This window comes from Phalaenopsis equestris, unplaced genomic scaffold (assembly GCF_001263595.1).
Source record: "Phalaenopsis equestris unplaced genomic scaffold, ASM126359v1 Scaffold000055, whole genome shotgun sequence".
Taxonomy (NCBI): domain Eukaryota; kingdom Viridiplantae; phylum Streptophyta; class Magnoliopsida; order Asparagales; family Orchidaceae; genus Phalaenopsis; species Phalaenopsis equestris.
Genome location: NW_018164497.1, coordinates 1,060,802 through 1,070,282, shown reverse-complemented (window position 1 = coordinate 1,070,282; position 9,481 = coordinate 1,060,802). Strand labels below are relative to the sequence as shown.

The 9,481-nt window shown below is 38.5% G+C and overlaps 1 long non-coding RNA gene across 1 annotated transcript; it reads left to right on the top strand.

Moving 5' to 3' along the window:
- Nucleotides 1-8,072: 8,072 nt before the first annotated feature.
- LOC110019443 lies at nt 8,073-9,240 on the top strand. Its single transcript, XR_002293447.1, has 2 exons — nt 8,073-8,543; nt 8,645-9,240. It is a non-coding gene; the product is annotated as an uncharacterized LOC110019443 (long non-coding RNA).
- Nucleotides 9,241-9,481: the final 241 nt, after the last annotated feature.

The following is a 9,481-nucleotide window of genomic DNA, read 5'->3' as shown; positions in this document are numbered from 1 at the left end:
CATTATAAATATATATATATATATATATATATATATTATTTTCATATATGCTCATTTAATGCGATATTTTATAAATGAATGAAACATTACTCTTTTCCTTTGGCCCTCATTGTTCTTCATTATATATATTTTGGGATTGCTCTGTAAATGTTTATTTTATAAATGTCTATAAAGTCATTTGATTGTTCTGTAAATGTTAAGAGTGGGTGGGCTTGGCCTTGGTTTTATGTATAAATAGAAGGGAGGTGGGTGTATCCAATTTTGTCACATATTGGACCATCATCAATACGGTGAGTAGTCATTCTCTTGACTCCAGCCACTTTGGATCGGTTTTTGTCTGTCTTATAGGGTTGTGTAGTGCTCATACCAACCTATTAATTAATGGGCTTCTAGTCATGGATGATCAATCATATCGTTCATTTTATGTTTGGTTGTTGTGGATTGAATTTGAGATTATGTTGGTTGATTTGAAAATGGGGGTTGTGTCCTCTTTTGTTATAAGCTCGAGTTGGATGAGTGGGGCTCATAATCGTTTCTAGAAAGTTGTTTTTGTTGATGATGGATTAGGGTCTTCAGAGAAGTTTGTTGTGCAGGTTTGATGGTGTTTTGTGTGAATCATTTCTTTGTAAATTTTTCAAGTGAATTTGTTTGGTGAGATGGGTGTGAATAAGGTGTTATTCTATTGATTTGATTTAATAGTAGTTTGATTGTATTTATATATGATGAGATTACTTTTTGATGTTGCACGTGTAAGATGTCCACCTAAGCATATAGGGGTTATGCTTTATGCATATGTTGTTTCTCGTAGTCGAAAAATCCATTAGAGACTCTTTGGTGCGTGTTGAGGGGCATGCGACCGAGGTGAACCTGCTAGACTTTTTAGTTTTCGTTTAGGTGAAGACCGGTTGCCACTTTGTTTCTCTGATTGGACTAATGGATCTCATTCGCTACGTTACACGTGAATTGAGTGTAAGTTGGCTTGATTATCGATGAAGTTATCTAGACGTTTCTGAATGACAAAACGGATCAGACGTGCGCATCCGAAAGGTCGAATTTATCTTCTAAAGACACCCATAATACTAAGTTTTATACAAGAGTTGGTGAAGCACAAATCAATGCACATTACAATTTTAAAAATAATTATAATAAAAGAAAAATGAGAAGATAAAATCTCCCATCTCCTCAGGCGTAGCATCTCCATTCGTACGATGCGCTAGCCTGAGAAAAACTTGCACGCGACTCCTCCCCGCGGCTCTCCCTCGCGCGGCTCTGACCCCGCCTCGTTGCCCGGCTCGCGGGCCTCCTCTCCCTCGCCGGTGGGCGTCCCACTTGCCTGAAACCCTCCTTCCTTTTCAGTCCTAATGCGACCGATCCCTCACGGGCCGGAGAACCTCGCCTGGTTCCTCTCTCGCCGGCTATCTGTTCGGTAGGCTGCCCCGTCTCTTGCCGGAGATCCCTTTCTCTCTCACGCGACGGACGGCAGTTCCATCTCCCATTTTTTGTGACCTAGGGCACGCCCTGCTCCCTCCCACGCGAAGTTGGCAAACTTGTCTCCCCTCTTCGGCGATTATCCGCCACTGGCAAGTCTCCCTCACGGCAACAGACCTTTTTCTCTTGCCTTATCCGTGTGAGTCGTGCTACTCTCCTCTGGATTTCACGTAGCAGGCGAGGCCTCGCGGTTTGTCTCCAAAGGAGACTCCAAAACTTCCATCTTTCTTTTCCATCGGCACTGCTCCTACCCGAATTCATGGAGGCAGATAGATGGAAGGGCTCGGCACTTTTCACGGGGCGTTTCGGAGCTCTTATGATCTCCTCCCACGAGACTGACGCCTCTCTCTTGAGGCCGGTGAAACAAACAGCCAGCGACCACGCCGGCTTCCTTCTCCTTGGTGCCTCTCCCTCGCTGGAGCGGTGAACACTTGCGGGGCGGCGACCGCATTGCGGCGCAAAGGCCGGTGTCCAATCCCTCTCTCGCAAAGGTACTTGTTGGTACTATTTTCATAAACTACGATGTTTATTTCAGATATTTGTATAACTCTCTCATGCCCTTACTTGCTTCCTTCCTTGCCCCGTGAGATCTCTCTAAAACTCTCGCAATTTCATTACTAGAGCCCCATAGGTTTGGTTGTTAGAGGATCAATGATTAGGATTTTGTGCTTACAGAAATCTGATAGGTTAGGGAGCATTTCGTTGACTTTTCCCCTTGTGAATCCGAGTGATTTTCCCTTCTAAGCCTTAGTTCCAAAATCTCACTAGTCATGATTGTACTAATCTTGTTGTTTATTTTGGTGGCTTCATTTGGATGGACACTTGAAGTCGACAAGTCGAGTGAATAAAAGTTTTCTTTTGACCTTCGTTCCCTTCGTAGTAGAGACTCCTTCTCGTGAGGGTTCCTCTATTTTATGCAGGGTTAACGGAGGTGGGCGTCATGTTGCCTCGTGCAATATTGTATTGGTACACCTCTCCATCAATCGCTAACCCTAGATCTTATGTGGGGTAAGTAGGACGAGTTCAACCTATCATCGAATGTATTTTGGTTACATTGCTTGCATGCTCATTCATAGTATATTGCATATCGCATGCTGATCGTGTGATCATTTTTGGTTCGATCGCCGTTCTAACTCAATTGACCATCACTTTTGGCTCTAATGCATCCCGACTTGATCGACCAATTAAATCTTCACTTTTATCAGCCGCTCTGACACAATCGATCAATCAATTGGGTTTGATCGGCCACCACAGCTCGACCAACCAATCCTTTGGGTTCGATTGGTCGCCACGGTCCGATTACCCATTCACTTGGGTTCGATTGAGCGCCCCAGTCCGATTGCCCAATCACTTGGGTTCGATCGGATGCCCCAGTCTGATTGGCCAATCATTTGAGTTTGATCGCTACTCTGGCTCCATCGACCCATCCTTTTGGTTTGATTTGCTGTCACAACCAAATGGACCGATCACTCCTGTCCGATTCGCCATCTTTGGCCAATTTCAGTTGCCTATTACATGCTCCTTCATGTGTATGAAAAAACATTTTTGACATCCTGTCTATGATACATGTTTCATTGCATTTGATTTTGTGTTTGACCTTGTGTGCTACTTAGCATTTGCTGGTGTCTCTTGAGCACCCTTACTTGAGGTGTCTTTCTGAGCACCCGCACCTGCATGGCTATCCAACCTCTTTGACAACTAACCTCTTTGATATTTTGACACAGTCAATTTTTTATTACCCTATAAAAGTGACATTTCATATCAGGTTAGACGCTCGTTCACCCGATCCATGTTTTCTAGTCAAACCATTCAAATATTTGATTAGAACCTCAATATTTTCCTCAATGAGAGTTGTCTTAGCCAACTCTTGCGGAAATATCTATTGATACTTCCTCATGCAAGAATTAGCTTACTAGTTTTGAGGAATTCCGACTCGATTGATTTTGTTCATCTTGTTGAAGGAAATGTTGTATCAATTGTTTAAACTGATTTGTGTCTTCTTGAGATATATGATACATCCCCAACAAGAGTTAGTTTGCTAATTTAAAGGAATTGCAAAAGTCATGTTGCTAGTGCTTGTATGAGCGCCCTTAAGGTTGGACCATTATGTTTATTCAAACCCCTTGATATTCTTGATCGACATGGTTAATTCTTATTACCTTGTCGAGAACATGTTGTATCAGCTTTTCCTATCTGATCCCTGTTTCATTGGAGTACCTCGATACTCGACTATATTATGATGCTTACTATTTTGATGGGATTACCTCGGCCAGTTAAATTTGATGCCCTTCAGAAGAAACATCTTACCTTGCTTAAATTGCTCTGTACATCTAGCAAATATGTTGAATATGCCACCTCGAGTTATTTTGCCTTGTGGTCACTTTTTTGATGCTCTACTCGTATCGACTTTCTAGTCAATTCTTCGTACGAGAGCATCTTTGATGGTTGAGATTACTCATGTTAGTTGAACCCTTCTCCATCGACTAAACTACTTTGGCAATATAGTCTGATGTATAGTCAGGACACACTCCTGATCTTTTTGAGACATAGTCAGGATACATATCCCATTGACTATTTGATATATGGCCGGGAGATATTTATATCTCCCTGACTACATGAGAATGTTTCAATCAATGTAAATATCACTCTCATTTGACCAACCCTTGATCAAAATGCCTCATTTCGAGGCAAATCGGGCTTTATAGTCGCTTGGTTTTGAAGTCTCTTGAACCGCATGACTTTATAATCGGTTCTTTTATGAGAGCATTATTGGCGTTACAGACATTTGATTTCAATGTCTCTTGAGCCGTATGAATTTTTAATTTGGCTCTTCTATGAGAGCATCTCTGGCGCTATAGCCACCTGATATGATGTTTCTCGAGCCATAAGACTCTTTAGTCGGTTTTTTTTATGAGTACATCTTTTCTTTTGATAACTTCAGCTTTACAGCCATATGTTATGATGTTCTAGAGCCATATGACTCTTTAGTCTACTCTTTTACGAGAACATCTCGTCTTTTGACGCCTTCAGCTTTATAGCCACCTATTGCGGCACTTCTCGAGTCATATGACACTTTAGTCGACTCTATTTTGAGGACATCTCATATTTAGACGCTTTCAACTTCATAGCCACCCATCACCATATTTCTCGAGCCATATGACCTTTTAGGAGACTTTGTTATGATGATAGATTGTCGATTGACATTTTTGGCTTTATAGCCATTTGATTTTAATATCTCTCAAACCATATGACCTTTTGGCCGATTCTTTTATGTAAGCATATGTGGCTTTATTGCCACATATTGTGATGTTTCTCAAGCTATATATGCATGATCCAAGGAAGCGCAATGTATCAGATTATGAGATACTTGAAGAGTACACCAGGAAAGAGTTTAATCTTCAGGAAGAACGAGCACATAAACATTGAGGCCTATTGTGATGCGAACTGGATGAATTGTGCAGATGACAGAAGATCCACCTCAGGATACTGTGAATTGTGCAGATGACAAAAGATTCACCTCAGGATACTGAATGCTTGTATGTGGCAACTTGGCGTCTTTGAAGAGCTAGAAACAATCTATAGCAGCGAGGTCAACAACAGAGGCGTAGTACAGGCCATGGCCTCAGAAGTTGTCAAGATGATGTGGTCGAGATTTGTATCTTTTGCCCATCTTTTTTTGAGGGGTCTAATTTTAAATAAGAAATATAGAAGAATTTTAGGGGTTATTTGTAAAAAGTTTTGAGGCTTTATAGAAGCCCAACTCATAAATGAAGGAAATATGCTTTTTCCTTATGTAATCATTTCTTCAAGAGGTATTGAGTCATGGATTGTGTATTAATAAAAAGATTATGAAGCTCGTTTTCCAACTAGATTATCCTTGATCTATTTGTTGGTCGAAGGCGTTCAGCTAAGATATTCCAAATTTCAGTGGTGGTGGATATATGAAGCACATAAGGCGAAATTGCAGGAGAGATAATAGAGAACAAAGCTGCGGTCAGGTTTTGATTAATTAGGATCCAACTTGAATATTGAGGGTCGAGTGTTAGGGTATCTCCACTGGAAGACAAAGATTTAAGTGGACATGGAATGCTTCCTTGTAGAAAGCCCAGAAAACCATTTGCCGAAAAGGTCTTGAGTACTTGTGCTCTCCATATATGATAATTCTCAATTATAAGAGGGTTTTGATTGAAATTTTTCTGGTTATTTAGTAGGACTTTCAGTGCAAGAGGTATAGCATTAGTTGGTATTGTTTCCATGAAGGGAGAATTATGAGCTTTGGATAATGGGGAGGTCGACATTTTAGGTAGCTAAAGGATGGATTCGGTATAGAAGATCAGATAGAGAATGGATTGGGATTCACTCTTCTATAGAGGACCGAGGTTGAGGATAAATAAAGGAACGGTGGAGGGAGGAAGATAGGAGTCCTTACTCTTCTGTATAAGCTCGGGATTGACTATCCAAGGTTGTCGATGAAGATCGACTGCCACTCTCTGCTTCTTGGTGTCTCAGAACTTATTATCTTGATAGTGACAAATCTACTTCTTATGATAATAGGAGGGAGAGAAAAAGAGTAGTAAAGAGAAAATAACAGTTGGAGAATGCATTCTCCAAAGAGATAGGTGATGTAGAAGCACCAAAGAAGTTTAAAATTCTAGTTCTGAAGTTTTACAGAGGGAGATCAAATCCTATGTTTCATATTGCAGCGTTCAAATCTATAGTCTGCTTATTGCAGATCAATGATGTGTTTAGGTGTCTTTTGCTCTTTTTGACTCTTAAAGAGTCAACCCTTTGTTGGTTCAATAATCTAGCACAAGGGGTTATCACTTCTTTCATTGGTAGGCAAGCGGATAGCAGACTCATCATGTTATCCACAATTAATTCGACTCAAGTTGCAGTGTAATCTTTATTGAATGCCAAAATTCTCTTGTGCTAAAAACAGTTTCAGGAGGTGGCGTAATTTTCTTCTTCTTGGAGTGAGGCTTTGTGTTTTCAACTTTATCAACAACAAACTTTACGTTATAGCGAGTTTCCTTTTTCTTCTTCAAGATGGTCTCTCACAACCGAAACACACCAAGGCAAGCTCCATTAAACAGCCTGACAAGACCAAGGTGGAGTGCTCATTTCTTATAACTACCTAGGGGTAATTAGGTAATCAGGTATGTGCAGCTACAAGAATATTCAACACTGCATATATATACCCATCATGTTCTATTCTCTGGTAAGTAATAATGAAATGAAGTAGCTGCTCTCTTGCAGTTGGTATTCTTTCCTTCTGTGTTATTGATTCTGAAAAACTAAATGACATCTAGATTTGTGATATCACCTGTGACACATGCTATAGTATTTCGCGGATTATTTCCATCATCTGCTCATTCAGATCATTTATCAGCTGCACGGCGAACTCCCTCATGCATTCCCTGTTAACAGAATCTTCTTCGCTATTGGGTTTTGCTCCGCTAATAAGTCTTCTAATTTGTGGCATATTTTATGCTTGCCGCATCTTTGAATATGTTGGATCTTGATTTGTATGTGGAACCACATCATCTCGGAAAGAGATGGTAAAGAGCAATGGAAACTCAAGAAAACAAAGAGAAATAGTAAGAATTTGGGAGAAAAGATCAGAGAAAATCACCAAGTCTCCAATAGATTATATAGAGAAAACTTTGAGAGATTATGGATTCTCGTAACTTGAAGTAGCCTCCCCTATTTATAAATTTGGGGAGGCTCGAATGTGCTACGTTAATTACTACACGAAAGAGAATAAAGTATAAAACATTAATGGCTGAATGTGTGGCTCAATTATTTTTTTTTTTTGTGACATGTTCAGATATGGTTGTTCGAGCTGGCTAGATAAATTTAATCGTTCAGGTTGGTTGGCCAAGTTATTTGATCGAGTTGTTATGTTGAACCGACTCGTCATACTGGGCTAATTTGGAAGACGGTTTATCTCTTGACTTTAACCCGGTCTAGAGGTATTTGGCTATACAGTATCAATAATAGGAGTAACCCAACAATCTTCAAGCACAACTGTTATGTTGTTTATCTGCAGATTCCCCTATTAGGAGCTTCCAACCCATCTATATGGAACATTATTTTCATGGCAAAACTGAGAATGCTCTAGTGTTGCTTGAGTTTGAATCATCATTCTTATTTATGAATGGAATTACGAAAGTTTAGTTCAATATCGGATTCTATTGAAAACATCTGCTTTCAACATAAAGAAACATGACCCGACTTGGATGTTGTCGATGGCTATTAATAATGTCATTATCTAATGTCTTTATATGCATACACATTTAGGTTAGAATGTGGAATTAATCAGTGTAGGAGGCTTCTTTTGATGACACTTTAATTTAGAGAAATTTCACAATTTTTATGTATTTACATATCTAACACGTATGGTTTAATATTTACATTTATCACATTTTGGTATTATAAACTTATGTATGAAACGGTGTATTTCACTTTTAAAATATTAATAATAGCAGTATTTTTTGTGTGATGTTAAAGATTTGAGTGCAACACATGAAAGTTTAGGTGTTAGATACATAAATAAATAAGAATTGTGTTTTATATATGTAAATTCCCCTTATATTTATTAGCAATTTACTTTTAGTAGACATTTTTTTATAATTGTATGGTCTCTTTCGGTGGCCCTGGTCGAGAAGTGCTTACTGAAGCTTTATCTGTTGTTCTGATGACTGTAAAATATTTTTTCATGTGCATGTACAACTTGTATGAATTTGAATGATTTATTCAGATCCTTGCTTTTGTATTGCTCTTTGCATCATGTGCGCTATTACCATAAAAATTGACTTCACCTTACCATTTTTGGTTATTTTATCATGCATAAGTCACAAATGATGCAAAAACATGCTGATTATTTTCAATTAGCGAATGGAACAGTGGAATTTGGGTAGATGCATACCAACAAATATCCCACCAACTCAATTTTTCCTTCAGAAGAATGCCCAGCAACTGCTATTGTGGCTTCATAATACATTTGAGAATTAATATATATTGAAATTAAAATTGGGAACTACTTATGACTAGCGGTATGTGATTAAGATTCTTTCTCATGCTACCATGCTAGATATATTTCTAGTCATTTTAAAGGTTTTTTATGGTTTTGAATAGTTGCTTGTGAATTTCAGAGCAGGAATATATGGAATGATTTCATCTTGAAATGACATCTCTTAAGAGCGGTCTGCTTCATGAAAATAGAACATTGCATTATGAAGGCCCACAAGTTTTTCCAGGTAGCTTCTACTTCAAGAAACTAATAATTACATTGGAATTAAGAAATATATCTTGCTGCCTGCATGCATTTTGTTTTCATAGAAATAAAAGATTTCTGTCAAGTGGATTGGGAACAAAAAATACCAATATGGAGGCCCATATTAGGATTGTCGAATAGAAAATGTCATATTGAAGAGTGAGGTGGAGATCATGTTGCTGGTGATAGGGAATTTGAAGGTTGAGAAAGGAAATACAATTGTTATTATGGAGATCAGAGGTGGAGAAAGCAATGATGCTGCAACTTTGTTAGGTGTTTTACCCACAAATGTTTTTTATCCAGTTATTTTTCTCTGGTGCCCAACAATGCCTAATAGGCTAGATGGCATGATTGTAAATTCATTAAGAGTAAATGTGTTGCTATTTGCAATTCAATGGTTTTTTTTTCTGTTTATTAAATGATGTAAACTAAAAAGAGCAACTCTCTGAATACAATGACCTTAGAGATTTACTCAACCTTTATCGTAGTCAATAGTAAGGGGTTGTTTTTTTCTTTTTGAAGGGAGCAAGGGGATGTTCGGTAGTTGGGTTTTAGCAGGATTTACATAATATTTAATGTAAATCCACCAAACAAACAAAAAAATTGGATATATTGAATCTGCACTTCGCTAAATCCATTTTTTTTTTCCTTCGTTACTTTTTTAACGTATTAAATGTAAGTATTAGATGGATTTAACGGATTTAGTTTAATAAGAAA